We start from the raw sequence: 21,495 nt of genomic DNA on the forward strand, positions 1-21,495 counted from the left end.
GGGAATCATGAAACTTTCCCACAGCTACTATACCATTTTACGTTCTCACCAGCAGTGCATGAAGATTGTAGTTCCAATTTTTAAAGCAGCTCATTTTTATGGAGACTTTACAATCCGCCTCTACAAAAAATACAAAAATCAGCTGGGTGTGGTGGTGCACATCTGTAGTCCCCGCTATGCGGGAGGCTTGAGCCCAGGAGGTTGAATTTACAAAGTACTTAACTTGCCGGGCATAGTGGCTCTGTAATCCCAGCACTTTGGGAGGCCAAGGCGGGTGGATCGCTTGAGCTCAGGAGTTCTAGCCTGGGTAGTATGGTGAAACCCCATCTCTACAAAAATACAAAAATTAGCTGGGTGTGGTGGCACAGGCTTGTGGTCCCAGCTACTCAGGAGAATGATGTGGGAGTCTTCGCCTGAGCGTGGTAGGTCGAGGCTGCAGCAAGTGAAGATTGTCCCACTGCACCCCAGGTTGTGCGACAGACACTCAGTGAGACCCTGTCTCAAAAAGAAAAACCAAAGTAAACTTAGTTTTCATTGAGCCAATTCTCTTTTGCACTCAAATGTTTCATTGGTTTACGTAATACTGAGATGAAATCACAAGCAAAATTACCATTGACATAGTTTAGAAGTAAACAGCTGACTCTAAACATTACTAGTAGCATGAGTTCTTGGATATGATGTATTTTGTGTGACTAAGTCAGTTTTATAGAGAGAATGTATAGTTAGGTTATGTGGGGCCAACTGAGGGCTTTTAGAATATTGACATTTTCTTAAATGCTCTAAGTTTGCTCCTGAAAGTATGGTCTACAGGGTATCAACATTGGCATCACCTGGTCTGGGAACTGGTCACAAGTGCAGAATGTACCATGCGAAATCAAAATGTACATTTGAGCAAGATCCCCAGTGATTTGTATGCACATTAAAGATTGACAAATTGTGCCTTTAAACTACTTTTAATGGCTACCTGGTGTTTCAACTTGTAACATAATTTTAACCAGTTCTTGCCACTGGGTGTTCAGGCTATTTCACTAGGTTTTTGAGTATTATAAAGGATGCTGCAATGAATTTCCTTATAGGTAAATCTTAGTGCAAATATCTGTGTTCCAGTAATGAATTTCTTGGAGTGCTTGATTCAGAGTACGAATATTTGAGTTTTTGACACATTAAATTGTCCCGATTTACTTTTACCGCAGCTGTATGTGAAAATGTGTATTTCTCCACATTCTTTTCAGTAATTAGTGCTTTAAAAAATCTATTTTAGTGGTGGAAATGGGTATCTTATTTTTAACTATTTCGTGATTGTTAGAGTGGCTTAAATATATTTAAATGTTAGTTGTGTGCTTCCATCTAGAGATAGGCGTACATAAGAAATGAATCGGTAAATCATGATTTGGTATTTCCATTTTAATAATTGAGGAAACAGTTCAGTAATACAACCAGTAAAGGGCAGACCCAGGAACTAAAGATCTGATTTAGGAACCAAGAAAGATCTGAAAGATCCTTTTCTAATCTATCAAACCAGAATTAACCTAATATATTCTATTATGGTGGAGTTAGCTAATCAAATCAAACCCTTTTTATTTCCATTCTTATACTGAAAATGTTTCTAAGTTTACTTAGTGCACACAATGAGAGTCATTTAAAAGGAAGTTATTTAGTATTTAGATTGTTACCTTAGAGAATCCTTAGATAATACTTTTATTTTTATGTAGGGTCTCACTCTGTCACCCAGGCTGGCGTGCAGTGGCATGATCATGGTTCATCATAGCCTCAACCTCCTGGGCTCAAGCCTCCCGCATAGCGGGGACTACAGATGTGCACCACCACACCCAGCTGATTTTTGTATTTTTTGTAGAGGCGGATTTTGCCATGTTGCCCAGGCTGGTCTCGGATCCTGGGCTCAAGTGATCCACCCTCCTCGGCCTCCCAAAAGTGCTGGGATTGCAGGCGTGAGCCACTGCACCTGGCCTGAAAATACATTTACGTTTTTTTGTGTTTTTTTTTTTAAGGAAATTTATAGTATCCTAACATTCTGAGTAGAATTCTCATGGTAGGTGTAAGAAAGTGGTCTTAATTTTACTTAGCTATGTAATGCTGCTTTTTGTTTTTGTTTTTAGCCCTAGGTGAAAGCCTATTATAGGCTATATATATATATATAATATATATATTATATATATATTACATATATAATATAATATATATATTATATATATAACATAAATATAATATAATATATATAATATATTATATATAATATATAATATATATTATATTATATATATATTATGTAATATATATTATATATTATATATATTATATACATATAGCATTTGAATGTCTATGTATGTGGTATTCAGGAAGGAGATACAAAGACAGTGAATATTACTTCTGTTTTTTTAGGAGCCAGGAAATAAAATAATTTCCATTCAGTGAGTAACTCAAAGTGATTGCAATGTGCAAAATACCTTGAGCATACAAAGAAAAAACAATTGGCTGTCCAGAAGAAAGGAACTAAAGAGACTAATATGTGCTTTTCCATATGTTATTTCATGTAAGTGTTAAAAACAGTCCTATTGGGATTCCTTGTTTACAGGTGAGGTAAGGTATTTTGTAAGATTCAGTAGCAGAGCAGTGATCCACGTTAGGAGTCAGAAAAGCCAACCCAGAGAATGTGACGGTAGAACTGACTCTTAGAGGTCATTATTTGAAGATATGAGGTGATATGTATATTTTGAAAGAATCTACAGATACATTAATAGACTTAAAAATTTAGCAAGATCAATGAATACAAAGTCAATTTAGAAGCCAGATATAATGTAGCTAGTTTTAAATTTAATAAAAGGTGTGCAAAGTTCTCTTTGTAGAAAGTTTTAAACCTTTACTGAAAGACATTAAGATAGACCCAAATCAATGGACATCTGTTTGCTCCTGAAAGTGTGTTCTACAGACTGGCATCGTTGACATCAATACTCCTGTTGTTGGGTAGGAGGAATCAGTATCATTAAATATGACAGCTCCTCCCAAATCTATAGCATCAATGCAAATCAGAATAATATCCCAAGAAGTTTGTTTTTGTTACTGAATATGACTATCTGGTTCTAAATTTTATATGGAACCTCAAAAACAAATGATAACCAAGAGGGAGGTGGAGTGAGACTTGCCTTACCAGATACTAAGCCGTATTGTAAGTAAGATAATACAGACTTGATGCAGGAATAGACCATAGAACAATATACAGAGACTAGAAACCACATATGAAAACTAGATTTATGATAGAATGGGAATCTCATACATAAATATCAATTCTAGGTGGATTAAATGTGGACTTAATGTAAGAGGCAAAGCCAGACTCTTAAGAATAAATTATAGGAAATAATTGTATGACCTTGGATTGGAGAAGGAGTTCTTAAGACATAAAAGGACAAATTATAAAGGGAAAGATTGATAAATTTGAATAAAATTAAGAACTCCTGATTATTAAAAGAGTGAAACGAAAAGTCCCAGACTAGGAGAAGATATTGGAACACAGATAATTGAGAAAGGACTTTTATCAAGAATAGATAATAAACCATACATATATGAGAACAATAGAAACCCAATAGAAAAATGGTCAACTCGGGCCGCCGCCGCTGCCGCTGAATCATTTGAGCTGCAGCGGGCGGTTTCGACTCTTGGCCAGGAGCCACTTGTGCGGCTGCCCAGAGAACCAGAGGTCCTCGATCCCGTGTCGTCTTCCTCTTCGCCCCCAGGAGGAGCGAGAGGGAGCCGCGGTTGATGTGAGAAATAGACTTCCGAGAAATGGCCTCTAAATCCTGGCTGAATTTTTTAGCCTTCTTCTGTGGATCGGCAATAGGATTTTTTTTTTTTAATGTTCTCAGCTATTTAGTATTTTGGGAGAATAGGGTGACACCCAGCCTAATACTCTTCATAATGATCCTCATGCGAGGCATTCAGATGATAATGGCACAATCATCTAGAAGGACAAATGAACTTCAATGCTGATTCTAGCCAACATAAAGATGAGAACACCGACATCGCTGAAAACCTCTATCAGAAAGTTAAAATTCTTTGCTGGGTTATGACAAGCCCTTAAAACCTAGAGAAAAAGGCCAAACTTATCAAAGTTACACGGGCCCAGCATTGTCACAAAGTGTTATGAGTTCAGAAGAAAATAAAGACTTCCCTACTGTGGGATTGAAAACCAAAGAAGGCAGAGATCAGCTATACTGGAAAACAAAGCTTTTCAGTATGTTCATGAGCATTATTTAGAAGATGCTGATTGGCTTTTGAAAGCAGATGATGACACATATGTCATACTAGATAATTTGAGATGGCTTCTTTCAAAATATTACCCTGAAGAACCCATTTACTTTGGGAGAAAATTAAAACCCTATATGTAAAGCAGGGCTACATTGAGTGGAGGAGCAGAATATGTGCTAAGCAAAGAAACCTTGAAGAGATTTGTTGATGCATTTGAAACAGACAAGTGTACATTTAGTTCCTCCATTGAAGACAGCACTGGGGAGATGCATGGAAATTATAAATGTGGAAGCAGGAGATTCCAGAGATACCACTGGAAAAGAAACTTTTCATCCCTTTATGCCAGAACATTTAATTAAAGGTTATCTACCCAGAACCTTTTGGCACTGGAATTACAACTGTTTTCCTCCTGTAGAGGGTCCTGGTTCTTGTTCTGATCTTGCAGTTTCTTTTCACTATGTTGATTCTACAACTATGCCTGAGTTAGGATACCTCATTTCTCATCGTCGTCTATATGATTATTTGTACAGATATCAACCTGCCTTACCTGAAAATATACTAAAGGAAATTAGTCAAGCAAACAAAAATGAAGGTACAAAAGTGAGGTTAGGAAACCCTTGAATGAAAGTAAATGATGAACAAAGGTAAAATGTCTAGCATTGCACTGAAGAAGGACTTCTGCATTTCTAACATAGAACACTGGAATCCCAATGAGGAATTCTAAGTGAACATTCCATGTAGAAATCTTTCACATGAATGATTATAAACTGAAGCTTTAAATGAGCTGTGAAGTCTGTTAAAATGCGTTTTCGTACAGTAATATATAAATATATCTGTATATATGAAGAACTTGTGTTTTTAAAATGGTGACCAGGTAGAGGAACTAGAAAAGAGATTTTGTTGCCTATTTTTGACCATCTGTATTATTGTCACTGAGAAACTAAAACAATTAAATTTGCTAAAACTACAGTGCACCATGTTAGTAATAAACAGATCTGCCCCAAAGAAAATTAAAAAAAAAAAGGGCAACAGACATGAACTGACATTTCACAGAAGTTTATAAATATATGAAATAAAATTTAATTTTATTCTGGAAAGTGCATATTAAAATCACAGGTGCCATTTTTTACCTACAATATTGGCAAAAAAAAAAAGGTTCAAAATGTAATTTGAGTATTGGCTAGTATACGGTGCAAGTGAAAATACTGCTGGAAGGGGTATAAATTCATACGACAATTTTGGAATCTAGTTTAACATTACTTGGTAAAGTAAATGTGCATATATCCCCAGGAGAAACTCATATCTTTACACTAGGAGACATTTACAAGAATGTTTATAGCAACATCATTTGTAATAGAAAACTGGAATAATCTCAAATAGCCACCAATAGAATAGATAAATAGTAGGACATTCATGCAATAAAATAGTATGGAGCCTGCAAATTTAAGAACTAGTTACATGAACTTAAAAAGATCTTAACATTGGCAGGGTGTGATGGATCACAAGGTCAGGAGTTCAAGACCATCCTGGCCAAGATGATGAAACCTCGTCTCTACTAAAAATACAAAAATTAGCCGGGCATGGTGGCAGACGCCCATAATCCCAGCTACTCGGGAGGCTGAGGCAGAGAATTGCTTGAACCCAGGAGGCGGAGGTTGCAGTGAGCCGAGCTCACACCACTGCACCCCAGCCTGGGCAGCAGAGCGAAACTCCATCTCAAAAAAAAAATAAAAATAAAAAACTTAACATCTTTACTGGAATAAGCAAGTCACAGACGAATTCACACAGTATTCCTTTTATATTAGAGATTCTAACGTTTAGAGACATTAGAAAAGCAACGTAAGAAATCATTAATAAAATTCAGCATAGTTTTCTAGGGGCAAGAAAGTAGAGGGATGTAATCAAGGAGGAAGTCTCACAGGGCATCTAATGTGCCATAACCAACCAGAATTGCTGGCATCCAAGCGTTTTTACTTTTTGGACGGTATATATTTTAATACACAAGTATGATGTATTTTATAATCAATAAAATAATAGAAATATGCTTACTATTGTATAAGTCTAGCTGAATTCTAGATCGTTTAAGTGACCATCATACCTAGAAGGTGATAGTAATAAATATTTAAAATAATACTTAGGTGTTTTTCCAAAAACATGTCAAATACTACTTTAAAATTTTCTATTTATATTATCTGAAATTTTGTTTTAGTACATTTTACTTGAAATGGGAGATAATAGTCCAATGAGGGCATGGAAGTAACAAATAGTTAATGTTATAAAGAGTCTTCTGCTCTATCAGAGAATCTCAACATGAAAAAGAGGAACATGTAGGTTGAAAAAGCATATTTTGAAACTATTATTGCTTTGATATATTTTCTTTCAAATAATATCAAAGGAGATTGTAAGGCTTAACACCACTTTCTCTCCAGATAGCCATAAAATTAGTCTTCATACAGCACTAGGTGGGGGAAGCCAAGGGCCTGGTCACCAGTGTACCAAGTACTGGACTGGGGGCTGGGAGGACTTCAGTTACCAATTATGGTATCTCTAGGTCCACAAAAAGGTAAACAGTTTGAAACATTGAGTTGCAGTTGATGCCACACAAAAATTTCTCTATTTGTTGTCTTGGTTGGGACACAGTGATTAGTACAAGTAATGTACCCGAATGGGGACTTAACAGTCATTCTCCCTTATGAAGCAGACTGCTGTAGAATTTCATGCAACTTGGGGCCACTCTGGTGAGCTTGTATATCTTCCTGACACGTTTGCACCTGGTGGTAATCTACCTGTGCCAAACCATTTCTGCCCTTATGGTGGTGTGGTATCTCATTTTTTTCAAATACTTTTCAGAGTCCTAACAGCTCTCAGATCTCAGAATGATGACCTCAATTGGAGCCTGCTTCCTGGAGAAATTGGCCAAGGTAGAGATTACGAGAACCAGAGTCATTCCAGGACAGATTAAACCTTAGCATTGTTGAAAGCAACTACCATTACATGACAGCTTGCCAAGATGGGTTGGGGAAGCCAGGATTTTGGTGATGAATAGTGTCTTCCAACATTTGAGAAACCTTAAGTACTATTGGGTTCTGTGTATTCATTCATTCAGAATTACTGAGTTGCCCATTAGATGTCAGGCACTGTGCTAGGGTCAAACTAAAAACTCCACCTCAAGATTAGCTAATATTTGCATGAAGCAGTGGATATTTTAATCTTTTTAGAGATAGGTCTTACTATGTTGCCCAGGCTTGAACTCCTAGGATCAAGTGATCCTCCTGCCTCAGACTCCTGAGTAGCTGGGACCACAGGTGCGTGCCACTGTACCCAGCAATTTTGCTCAATCTGTAGGGCTCCCAATCTGCTATGTCTGAGATCTTGTTGAATCTTATAGAGATAACTTAGAAAAGACGTAGCTCAGGAATTTCATTTTTTGGGCTTTCACATATATGCACTTTTCAGGGTTAGCCAAGAAGAGGTGGTGCTGCAGTATTCAGGATGTCTTATGTCTTGGAAGAAGAGTTTATGTGAGGTCATTATGGGATCTAAATCAGATAAGCTATAGTTAGTATCTCTCTTCAGGTAGGATTCATTTAACAAATATTCTGGTCGCATATCCAGGTGCCAAAATGAATATAGCCATGAATGTAACATAACATCCCTCACCTCTTGAAGATTATTTGTAGTGAGGAAAGGCAGACGATGATCAAATATATCCGTTTGTGTTAAAAATTATTAACCAGTATAAAGCAAGGTATTACTATATATGTTTGTCAAGGAAGATCCTTATGAAGTGTGGTTTGAACAGAGCTGAAAATATAGAGAGGGAGTGATAGTCATGTGGCTATCAGGGAGAAAACCATTCTTTTTTTTTTTTTAAGATGGAGTTTCGCTCTTGTTGCCCAGGCTGGAGTGCAATGGCGCGACCTCGGCTTACTGCAGCCTCCACCTCCCGGGTTCAAGCGATTCTCCTGCCTCAGCCTCCTGAGTAGCTAGGATTACAGATGCCCACCACCATGCCGGCTAATTTTTTTGTATTTTTAGTAGAGATGGAGTTTCATCATGTTGGCCAGGCTTGTCTCGAACTCTTGACCTCAGGTGATCCACCAACCTCGGCCTTCCAAAGTGCTGGGATTACAGGTGTGAGCCATGATGCCCAGCCAGAGAAAACATTCTCGCAGAAGTAATAGTGCAAGTGCCCTAATTGAGGCAGCAAAAGGCTGGTAGAATGAGGGAAGAGAAGAATGGTCAGAAATGGGTTCAAGAAGATATTTGGGGACATGATTTTGTAGGGCTTTATTGGGAATGGTAAAGATTTCAGGTTTTTTCTTGGTATGACAAAATTTGGAAGCATATGAGCAGATAAGATATAATCCTACGTTTTATCACTGGTTACTATTTGAAAAATAAGCTGTTAGGGAACAATTCCAGAAGCAGGTGGACCAATTGGAATTAAAGCAAAGGCTTTAATATGGGTAAGAGAAAAAAGTATAGTTTCTTAGATTAGGGTAATAGCAGTGGAAACAAAGATTCCGAGTTTATTTTTAAGGTAAAGCTAACTTCGTCTGTTGCTGTATAGGTGAATATGAGGAAAAAAAGAACATCTCCAAAGTTTTTGACCTAAGAAAATGAAGAAGGAAAAAATAAGTCATCTAATAATGAAAGACTGGGGAATGGGGTGGAAACTTTTGAGGGGGTAGGTATCAAAAATTTCATGCTGGATATGTTGAGTTTGAGAAAACAGACCACCAAGTGGACACACCAAGTAGTGATTTGAATATACATATTGGGAATTCAAGGTCAGTGTCAGGGCTAGAGATAGAATTGTGGGAAGTATAGGGCCGGGCGTGGTGGCCCAAGCCTGTAATCCAGCAGTTTGGGAGGCCGAGGCAAGCGGATCATGAGGTCAGGAGATCGAGACCATCCAGGCTAACATGGTGAAACCCTGTCTCTACTAAAAATACGAAAGAATTAGCTGGGCATGGTGGTAGGCACCTGTAATCCCAGCTACGCGGGAGGCTGAGGCAGGAGAATGGCGTGAACCCAGGAGGTGGAGGTTGCAGTGAGCCGAGATCGTGCCACTGCACTCCAGCCTGGGAGACAGAGTGAGACTCCATCTCAAAAAAAAAGTGTGGGAAGTATGGGTATATAAATAGTATTTAAAGCAGTGGGACCGGATGAGCTCACTGAGAGCAGTGGTGTGAGCTCGGCTCACTGCAACCTCCGCCTCCTGGGTTCAAGCAATTCTCTGCCTCAGCCTCCCGAGTAGCTGGGATTATGGGCGCCTGCCACCATGCCCGGCTAATTTTTGTATTTTTAGTAGAGACGAGGTTTCATCATCTTGGCCAGGATGGTCTTGAACTCCTGACCTTGTGATCCATCACACCCTGCCAATGTTAAGTTCATGTAACTAGTTCAGCAGGCTGAACCCCGGGGTTCTCCTATATTTAAGAGAGACAAAATTAGAGTGACTCAATAAGACTGAGGGGACAACCTGTGAGGTAAGAGAGCTGAGAGAGGAGAAAAAAAAATTAAATTTGCATGGGGGGCCTTGAAGCAAAGTTTCATAAAAGAGGGAGAAACATTAAGTGTCTGGCATACTACTGAAGGATTGACTAAGATGAAGACTGAATTGACCATTTCATTTGACAATTAAGTTCAGTAGTGGCTGAGAGTATGGTTTGAATGGAGTGGTGAGGACAAAAGGGTGATTTGAGTGAACTGAGGAGGGAATAAGAGGGGAGATAGTGAAAACAGTTTTTTTGTTTGTTTGTGGAGATTGGGTCTTGCCCTGTCACCCAGGCTGGAGTGTAGTGATGTGATTATGGCTCATTGCAGCCTCAACCTCCTGGGCTCAAGCAGTCCTCCCACCTCAGCCTCCCAAGTGGCTGGGACTAAAAGCATTCACCACCAAGCCTGACAATTTTTTAAAACTTTTTGTAGAGATGAGGTCCTTACTATGTTGCCCAGGCTGGTCTTGAACTCCTGGACTCAAAAGTTATCCTCCTGCCTTGGCCTCCCAAAGTGTGAGGATTACAGGCGTGAGCCACTGTGCCCATCCCAGAAACAGTCTTTAGAAGAGTACTGTAGTATGTCAGCAAGGCGATGGAACAGGAAGCCCAAGACCCTTCTTCTGTCATGGATAAATGAATTTAACAATGGTAGACCAAATCCCTCTGTGAGAAATCCAGAAACCGGTTACAGGTTGCTTTACCACAAGTGAGACTAAAATCAACGGCATCAAAGCCAGGTAGGAAAATTCAACTACCTGTCGCTTGCCAGAGCCTCCCAGCCCCCAACCCCTGCACAGCGTGGAGCAATTGGGAGGAAATCTTCAAACTTCTATCTGCAGAGGAAAAGGACTAGAACATATATCCAACATTCTAAGTTTTAGGGACCTGGCTGAGGGACCGCTTTCTGTATTTTTGCCTGAATCTGAGCACAGCAAGGGGGCACCAGCTGTAAGCTCTGGGAACACACTGCTCCGGAGTCTGCAGTACCACAGACAGACACTAGGCGAAGCTCCAGTACCATGACTTGCTATAGCACCCAAGACGCCACAGTATTGCAGGGGAACTTCTGATTAGAAACCCTGCAAACCTCTTCAAGTAGAATTCACACACAAGCCTAAAGAGGATGCATTCCCAGAAAAGGCGTAAGAAGCCTCCAGAATCTCTAGCCAGGCTGAATGGAGAAAGTCTTTGATATAGAAAACAAGATCAGAAAATCTGGGTGAGATGGCTGATTCTTCAATACTAAAATCCCAACAAAAATTAATGAGACATAACAAAGAAATGGAAACATGGCACATTTAAGAAACCAATTAAATTTCCAGAAACCAACTTGAAATAAATGGAGGTAAATGAGGTGCCAGAGAATTAACAAATACCATTATAAGAATGCTTAATTAAAATAGAGCATAGATAGCTAAACAAAACCAAGAAAATCATGCATAAACAGATTGAGAATATCATCAAAGAGAAACTGTAAAGAAGTACCAAACAAATTCTGCAATTGAAGAATACAATAACTGAATTGAAAAAAAAAATCTCTAGAGGGACTGAACAGACTTGGAAAGGCCGAAGAAATAGTGAACTCAAAGACAGGACTTTCAAAATTGCTGAGGCACAGGAGAATGAAAAAATACAAAGAGCCTAAGGGGCTTATGGGACACCATCAAATAGAACAACATTATGGGAGTTTCAGAAGAAAAATAGAGAAAAAGGCACAGACCTATTAGAAGAAATAACAGCAAAAAATTCCCTAGATATGAGAGAAATTGACATATAAAAGAAACTAAGAAAATGCCAGCAAAGATAAATCTCCAAGACACATTATAATAAACTATCAAAAACAGAATCATGAAAGCAGCAAGAGAAAAGCACTCATCATGTACAAGAGGGCTCCTAATCAATTATTAGCATGTTTCTCAGCAGAAACCTTGCAGACTAGAAGGGAATGGGATGATACATTCAAAGTATAGAAGTTCCTGATAAGGTGAATGCATAGAAATATATACAGTCCTATAATATTGTAATGTAGGTGTGTAAATTACATTTAATTCTAGCATTGAATTTATTTATTATTTTTAAAGTTGGGGTCTAGCTTTGTTGCCCAAGCTGGTCTTGAACTTTTGGGCTCAAGTAATCCTCCTGCCTTACCCTCTGAGTAGTTGGGGCTACAGGTGTGCACCACCATGCCCAGGTACCAGTTTTGAATACAAAAAATAAAAGTGTAAAAAGTAATTATATATCTGAGTAATGGATACTCATTATAAAAAGAGAAAATTGTGTTATTAATTACAAAGTGGAGGGGGGCAGAGATGTAAAGGAGTAGAGTTTTTATACATGAATGAAGTTGTTAGCTGTATCAAATAGGATGTTACAATGTTTAGGTGTTTTATGTAATTGCAGTGGTAACCACAGAGAAAATACCTACAAAATATACACAAAGGGAAATGAGAAGGGAATCAAAGCATGTCACTACAAAAAAAAAAAGAAACAAAAAAAAACACACAACAAAACAAAAAAGAAAGCAATGGAAGAAAGTAGGGACAAAAAAGCTACGTGACATACAGAAAACAACAAAATGGCAATAGTGAGTTCTTTCCTATCAGCAATTACTTTAAAGGTAGATGTGATGAACACTAATTAAAAGACAGATTGGCTGAGTGGATTTAAAAAAAAAAAAACCAAGATCCAACTGTATGCTTTTTACAAAAGATTTACCTTAGACTTAGGGACACACAAAGTCTAAACGTGAAGGGATGGAAAACAGTTCCATGTAAATGGGAAGCTAAAAGAGAGCGGGGGTGGCCATATGTAATATTAGACGAGATAGTCTAGATAGTCTTTAAGTAGAAACTCAGGAGAACAAAAAAGGATGTTATGTAATGATAAGGGGTCCATTCATCAGGAACATATAACAACTATAAATATATGCACATCTAATGTTAGAACTCCCAAATAGGTGAAGCATTGACAGGACTGAAAGAAGAAATTAACAGCAACACAATAATAGCAGGAGACATAATACTCCTCTTTCATTTATGGCCAGAACAACCATACAGAAGATCGACAAGGAAACAGAAGACATGAACAACAGTATAGATCAGTTGGCTGTAACTGATGTCCACTCATCAACAGCAGAATACACATTCTTAAGTACTCGTGGAGGCTTCTCCAAGATAGACCACGTTAGGCCATAAAACAAATCTTAACAAATTTAAGGAGATTGAAATCATACAAAGTATCTTCTCCAATCACAATGAAATAAAACAAGAATGCAGAAGGAAAGTCCACGAGTTTGTGGAAACTAAGCAGTGCCCTCTTAATGAATGGGTCAGAGAAGAAAACACCAGTGAATTTAAAAACTGTCTGGAAACAAATGAAAACAAAAAGGCAACATATCACACTTATGGAATGCAGTGGAAGTAGAAGTGAGAGAGAGGTCTATAGCAGTACCCTGATACTGAAAACAGACAAAAACACAAGAAAACTGTGGACCAACATTTTGGATTAATACAGTAGCAACAAAATAGGTAGATAAGGAATTTACCTCAATATAATAAAGGTCCCCTGGGCATGGTGGCACATGCCTGTATTCCTGGCTGCTCGGGAGGCTGAGGCAGGCAGGAGGATCACTTGAGGCCAGAAGTTCTGGGCTGTAGGGCGCTATGCTGATCAGGTGTCTGTACTAAGTTGGGCATCAGTGTGGTGACCTTCCAGAGCAGAGGATGACCAGGTTGCCTAAGGAGGGGTGAACTGGCCCAGGTCGGAAAAGGAGCAGGTCAAAACTCCTGTGCTGATCAGTAGTGGAATCACGCCTGTGAATAGCCACTGTACTCCAGCCTGGGCAACATAGCGAGACCCTCTCTCTTTATATATATGTATATTTAGGTCATATATGACACTCAGTGGAGAAAGATTGAAAGATTTTTCTCTAAGATTAGGAATAAAGCAAGATTGTCCACTCTTACCACTAATACCACTAATATTTAATGTGGGAAGTCTGGCAAGAGCTATTAAGCAAGAAAAAGAAATATAAAACATCCAAATTGGAAAAGAGGTAAAATTACCTCTATTTGCTGACAGTATGCTCTCATATTTAGAAAATTCTAAAGACACCACAAAATTACAACTAATAATTTCAGCAAAATTGCAAGACACAAAGTCAACACATAAAAGTCATTTGAGTTTTTATGCACTAACAGTGACCAATCAGAAAAGGAAATTAAAAATACATACCATATACTATAACATGAAAAAGGATAAAATACTTAGGACATGAAAGACTTGTACACTGAAAACTACAAAACATTGTAAAGAAATCAAAGAAGATACAGATAAATGGATTAAGAGCCCATGCTCATGACTTGGAAGACTTAATATTGTTAAAATATCCATACTACCTAAAGCAATCTACAGATTCAATGTGATATCTATCAACATCCCAATGCATTTTTCACAGAAAATAGAAAAAGTTCTAAATTGTATGTGGATCCTCAAGGGACCTCAAATAGGCAAAACAATCTTGAAAAAGGACTGAGTGGAAGGCCTACACTTAAATGATTTCAAAACATACCACAAAAACTGCAATTAAGATGATGGGATGACGTCATAAAGATAGCTATATAAAACAATGGAACAAATTAGCCCAGAGATAAGTTTTTGTACATATGGCCACATGAACTTTGACACTGTATCTAGACCACACTTTTCCACAATAGGGAAAGGAGTATCTCCACTAAATGGCATTGGGGAAACTGGATGCAAAAGCATGATGTTGGATCCTTACCCTATACCACATACAAAAATTTAAAAGGATGGATCGAAGACTGAACTCTAAGACTTACAACTATAAAACTCCTAGAAACTAAAAAACTAGAAAATTATGCGAGGAAGCCTTCAGGATATTGGATTTGGCAAGTATTTATTGAATATAACACCAAAAACAGGCAACAAAAGCAGTAATTGATAAATTGAACTACATCAAACTTAAATGCTTTAGCATATTAAAGGAAACAGTGAAAGGCAACCTGTGGAATGGGAGAAAATAATTGCAAATCATGTACCCGATAAAGGGTTAGTATCCAGAATATATAAAGAACTTACAACTCAGCGACAAAATAATAATAATAATAATAAAGCTAAAACTGGATAAAGGACCTGAACAGACATTTCTCCAGAGGTGATATGCAAATAGCCAATAAATGCACAGAATGATGCTCAATATCACAAATCATTAAAGAAATGGAAATCAAAACCACAATGAGGTATTACCTCATACATATCATTATGGCCACTATCAAAAGAACAGGAATAATATATGTTGGAGAGGATGTGGAGAAGTTGTAACCCTTGTGTATTGATGGTGGTAATGTACAGCCACTGTGGGAAACTGTATGGAGGTTCCTCAAAGAATTAGATAAACCGTATGATCTAGCAATTCCACCTCTGGGTATACATGCAAAATAATTGAAAGCAAGGTCTCTAAATGATACTTGCACACCCATGTTTATTGTGGCATTATTCACAATAGCCAAGAGGTGGAAGCAACACAAATATCCACCTCTAGTTTTTAAAAATTGAGAAGAGAAATGGGAAAGTAACTAGAAGGGAATGTTATTATTAAGCAATGGATGTTTGGGATTTACACAAGCCAAGTGTCATCATGATTCAGAACACTCAAGCCACATTTGAAAGGCCACCTTCCACTTCTTGCCTTTCTTTATGTAAAGTTGAAGCCTCAAGAAGTACACATTTTTATAAAATATTCACCCTCCAATGAGCTACTTCTTGTGGGGAGTAGTGGGAGTGTAAGAAAGGTACAGAACAGTGAATACATTGAGGCCTCCACAGTCTTCAGGGGAAAATAGAATTCCACATTTCTCTAACATCATAAGTCTATGTCCCCGTATGGGACTGGGAGGGCATCATGGACTTTTAGCACAACTTGGTTATATTTACTTACAGGGAGCCTCTGTTTCTAAGAAGGCAAAAACTTTGCAGGGACACAAGTGATCTCACAATAATTCAAACACCTTCCAAATTGCAGTCACACACTATGGAGAAGTTCAGTTGCCTCCATATATGAAAATTCTTCTCATATATATTTATTAAGGATCTTTTGTGGGTTAGTAGATGGAATAGAAACCCATTCCTTTTAGAGCAATCATGTAGACAATTCTAATCTCATAACTCTACTGCAAATGTGGAGAATTGTTGACACCATGAACTTGATGACATCTTAGATCCAAAGTTTCATCTTCTTTTAGAAATGAACCAGAGCAACAAGAAACAGGTAAAACACACCATATATTAGTTTCCTAGTGCTGTCATAACAAAGTACCACAAAACAATAGATACTCATTGTCTCTTCAGTTCTGGGACCTAGAAGTTCAAAATCAAGGTGTAAGCAGGGCTATGCTTCCTTTTGAAACTGCAGAGATGTCCTTCCTTGCCTCTTCCCAGCTTTTGGTGGTTTACTGGCAATTTTTGGTGTGCCTTGGTTTGCAGTTGCATAACTCCAGTCTCTGCCTTAGTCATAACATGGCATTCTCCATGTGTGTCTCTGACCTCCCGTGCCTGTCTTCTTATAAGGATACCATTAAGATTGGATCAGGAGCCTACTCTACTCCAATATGACCTCATATTAACCAATTACATCTGCAATGACCCTAATTCCAGATGAGGTCACATTCTGAAGTACTAAGACTTAAGACTTCAACATATCTTTTACTTACATGAGGACACGATTCAACCCATAACACTAAGCACAACTGGGTACCAGATGAAGATCCTCAAATGTAAAAATAGTTAAGTAGTGTTGACAACAGGTGGTGTGAATGGACTGTTGGCATAGTGGGCTGGGGAGGGATTGTAGCAGCTCCTATAAAGAACCAATGAGGATATATGATCTGAGGTATTGCCATTGCACTGGTACATAAGGATCCTAGAGAAAAAAAATGTGAAAAAGAGCAGTCAAACATGGCATCAGATGAAGAAAATTAACCAGAAAAACATGGTACAGAGAAGATGGGAAGTACCAAGTGCCAGTATCACCCATTGACCCAGAAAAACGGAGCCCCTGCTCTGGGTTCCACACTTCAGAGGGACCCATATATCACAAGCACAGATATTTATTAAAGAACACATAGGCAGCTCTGTCACTTTTGGATTTGATGCTCGGAGTCAGCATAGCACAACTAATAGTTCTAAACTTTTTGTGAACAACGCCATTCAGTCCCCAGAGAAATGCTTCTCCAAGTCCTTTGCCCAGTATCTTTAAAACAATGGGTAACTCTGCCCAACTATTATTCAGGTTTATGGGTTGACTGCTACTGGCAGTCAACCTTAGCGAGGATTGGAGTGTCAGAAGTTTCAGGAAGCAGAAATGACAACCTGTCATATTTTTCCTCAACATAAATGCAAAAGATTTTTGTATAATGCAGTATTATTTTTCACTAAGTGCCCTACTGATTTTATTGCTTCTCTTTGTGTTCAAAGTGTAAACATTTGATACCCCTTTGTGGAAATTTGGTACACTTTGAATAAAATGTTTCTTTTGTAATCATTTAGATCATTTCTGTGAATGGAACAGAAATTATGTGAAAACAGTATAACATTTGTTGTGATATATTGTGATTGTGCTAAGATGAGGCAAAAAAATAACAATAAATATAATTTATGAAATACATGTGTTTATTTTTTATGCAAACATTGCTTATCCATGAATAGAACACCTAGACATGTGCAGTAGTAATTAAATTTAGTTCTGTTTTTTATTGACTGCATTTCAATCATATAAAAACCATCTCTCTGCATATTTTAATCTCATAAAGGTATATTGGTCCAATTAAGAGAGCAGGATGTTTATTTAATAGCTCCAAAGCTTGATTTATAACCTTTACATTTAGACATGTGGCTGGGGGTTCCATTTTTACTCTTGCCCCAGGCCCTGCAAATGTAAAGAGTGGGGCTGCCAAACATTTTTACTATGAATTGAAATTGGTAGACAATAAGGCACTTATTGCTGTTGTAAAAGAACACAATGCAAAAATACAACATAGATGGTCCGATAATTGAAGGAGATGAAATAAGAAATGACCGGCTGAGGGAGGAAATAAAAGAAAAAAGGAAACCATCATAGAAATGAAAATAATTTTTTTTTTTTTTTTTTGAGACGGAGTCTCACTCTGTCACCCAGGCTGGAGTGCAGTGGAGCCATCTCGGGTCACTGCACCTCCGCCTCCTGGGTTCAAGTGATTCTCCTGCCTCAGACTCCCAAGTGGCTGGAACTGCAGGTGTGTGCCACCACGCCTGGCTAATTTTTTTTTTCTATTTTTAGTAGAGATAGGGTTTTGCCATGTTAGCCTGGGTGGTCTCAAACTCCTGGCCTCAAGTGATCTGCCCATCTCAGCCTCCCAAAATGCTTACTTAGATTACAGGTGTGAACGACCATGCCTGGCCTAAAATCAATATTGAAAGAACAAGTGAGTCAATTTTTTGTTTTTGAGGTGGAGAGTCTTACTACATTCCCCAGGCTGGTTTCCATTTTCTGGCCTCAGGTAATCCTCCTGCCTTAGCGTCCTAAATCCCTTTTTAAAAAGCAATAGTTCTTAAACCTTTTTTAAAAAGTAAGCTGAGCACCACTGAGTTACAGAAATACAAGAAGGTAGGCAAAGGAAATCTAACAGTCACAATTAAAATTCTTAGTAGAAAACCCAAATGTAATTTTGCAAACTGAAGGCTCAAATGTGTACATTGAAAAGGCGCACTGTAATAGGAAATATTGACCCAGAATGGTTGCCACAAAGAGAGCTCTGTTTCAAGCAATTGTAAAATAGATGGTTTAGGCTTCCTCTCTCACAGAAGACAACCAGAAAAGCTGGAGAAAATATATCTTTCTGAAGCCTCAGAAAGCAAGTAATGCATGAAGAATTGTGGGGTTAGTGTCTAGGAAAGGAGAGAAGCCCAAAGATAAGAGTCTGGTATTTGAGGCCACCTCTTCCTGCCAATTCTGAAGGAGGCCAAGAGGTCTAGAAGCTCAGTAGGGGTTTCAACAGATGCACGGTGCTGAAGGAACAAAATTGAAGATGAAGGCTGCTAAGAGAAGGTGTACACCTCAAGTTTTCATTTGGAACCCCAAAAGACTCATTTAGCTTCAGATTGTCTCAATCCCTGTTGGTTTATGGGAATTAAGAGGAACTGCTAGTGACATTGGTCTACCTGCTACCAAAAGCAAAAGTAAGTTATCTGGAGAAGATTAACATCATGCAGAGTTTCAAACTACCTACAGTTCTTCAAATGCTATTCTGACACTCAATAAAAAATTATTGGATTTACCAGAAGACAAAACATGGATAAAAGCCAAGAGAAACAATGAACAATGGAAACAGGTCGATGAGGGATCTAATGCTGTAAGCCAAGGATCAGCAGACTGTGGCCCATAAGCCAAATCCAGCCCACTGCTAGTTGTTGTAAATAAAGGTTTATTCTCTATGAGTGTTTTTGTACTCTGACAGCAGAGTAACCTAAAATATTTACCACCACAAAGCCTAAAACATTTACCATCTGGCCCTTTAAAAAAAGGTTGTTGATCCCCTGATTTAAGCATTTCCTGCAATAAGATAACAAAAGAATAGCAAATTTTTTAAAAATTGAAGAAAGACAGTCATAGAGATAACAGCAGAAATTAGTGAAGTGGTAAACCGAGATTCAACATAGTGAACCATTGGTATACTTATCCTGCCACAGATTTTCAAAAGAGTTTGATCATAGATGAATCTGTCACATTTTTAAAAATCTATGTATGTCAATAGAATGAATAAGAATGTTTATATTTGTACATTCATATTCAGAGCATTAGGCACGATAGCTAAAAGGTGGAAGCAACCCAAGCGTCCATCCAGGGATGAAGGGCTCACAAAATGTGGTAAAGCATCTACATACAAATGGAATACTATCCAGCCTTAAAAAGGAAGGAAAATCTGACATGTGTTACAACATGGAAGAATCTTGAGGACATTCTGCTTAGTGAAATGTCAATCTCAAAAAGACAAATAACTATGATTCCATTTATATGAGGTGAGGTACCTAGAGTAGTCGAAATCATAGGAAGTAGAATGGTGGGGATGGGGAGGGAAGAATTGAAAGTTACTGTTTAATGGGTAGAATTTCAGTTTTACAAAATAAAAAGAGTTCTGGAGATGGATGGTGGTGATGGATGCACAACATTATGAATGTATTTAATGCCACGGTATTGTACACTTACAATTTGTTAAGATGGTAAATTTTATGTTTTGTATATTTTACCACAATAAAAAAGGAAAAAAAGAAAAGAAAAAAAACCATTTACTCTTTAGCTATTACCCACCTATCCTCTAACACTCTTCCCACCCAGACCTAGACAACCACTAATCTACCTTCTGTCTCTATAATAATTTCCCTATTTTGCACATTTTACAAGAATGGAATCATACAATATGTGGTCTCTTGTGACTGGCTTCTTTCACTTAGCATACTTTTTTCAAGGTTTATACTTGTGGTAGCCTGTATCAGTACTTGTACTGATGAGGACATATATCAGAATTTAGTAATTTTGGTGGGGGTTTTTTGGGGGGTTTTTGTTGTTGTTGTTGTTGTTGTTTGTTTTTGTTTTTGACACAGGGCCTCACTCTGTCGTCCAGGCTGGAGTGCAGTGGTACAATCTTGGTTCACTGCAACCTCCACTTCCCAGCTCAAGTGATCCCCCAGCCTCAGCCTCAAGTAACTGGGACCACAGGCATGAGGCACTACGACCGGCTCATTTTTGTATTTTTTTGTGCAGATGGGGTTTCACCATGTTGCCCAGGCAGGTCTCAAACTCCTGGGCTCAAGTGATTCACCCACCTTGACCTCCGAAAGTGCTAGGATTACACGCATGAATCACTGCACCCAGCCCTGTACGTTGCTTTTTAATGTTTAAATATATCTTGCAAACATACTATATCTGTATATAATTAACTTCCTTAATCTTGTTTACGACTACATATTATCTCATTGTGTATATGTGTGACATAATTTATATAATCAGTTTCCTCTTCAGTGCATGTAGGTTTTTTCCAATGTTTTGCAATAATAAATAATGCTGAAGCGAAACCTTATGCATGTCATTTTACACATGTGAAACTAGTGGACAAAATCCTAGAAATGAATTGGCTGAGTAAATTTGTAGTTTTGACAGATAACAACATTGCCAACATGATCTTGAGGAGATTGAACATTCTTGCCCCAGCAATGTATGAAGGTGGCTGTTTCTCTATATCCTTGCCAACATAGGATTTTTCAAGCCTTTTGATTTTTGCCAATGTAATAGACCAAAAGTAGCTTCAGACTGTAGTTTTAATTCACATTTCTTGTATTATGAAGGTCATTAAGCATCTTTTTTTTCTTTTAGGCACCCAAATTTTTATTTACCAAACTCCTTTATTTTAACATTACAAACACTATATAGACATTATAAACCAAATTACTCTCTTTTTGACTGAGAGTTGTGATAAGAACCATTCTTGTTACAAAATGGTGGCAGGTCTATGCCTGCTTTTATGTTTTTCTGTCCTCTCTCAACCTCAAGCTGTCACTTCTTTGTCCTTTCTTGGTTGTCACTTAACTATTCTAACCCCTGTAAAATAGGGACTAAAAGTGCCAACCTCATTGTTAGGAGGTTTAAGAGAAGGCCCAGCACTAAGCCAGGCTCTCA

General features: G+C 38.1%; 1 pseudogene; it reads left to right on the top strand.

Annotated features, from left to right (window-relative positions):
* The first annotated feature begins 2,337 nt into the window (after positions 1-2,337).
* Positions 2,338-20,684, top strand: LOC129136656 (glycoprotein-N-acetylgalactosamine 3-beta-galactosyltransferase 1-like; annotated as a pseudogene).
* The last annotated feature ends 811 nt before the right edge of the window (positions 20,685-21,495 follow it).

The sequence above is a fragment of the Pan troglodytes genome, chromosome 10, assembly GCF_028858775.2.
Source record: "Pan troglodytes isolate AG18354 chromosome 10, NHGRI_mPanTro3-v2.0_pri, whole genome shotgun sequence".
NCBI classification, from domain to species: Eukaryota; Metazoa; Chordata; class Mammalia; order Primates; family Hominidae; genus Pan; species Pan troglodytes.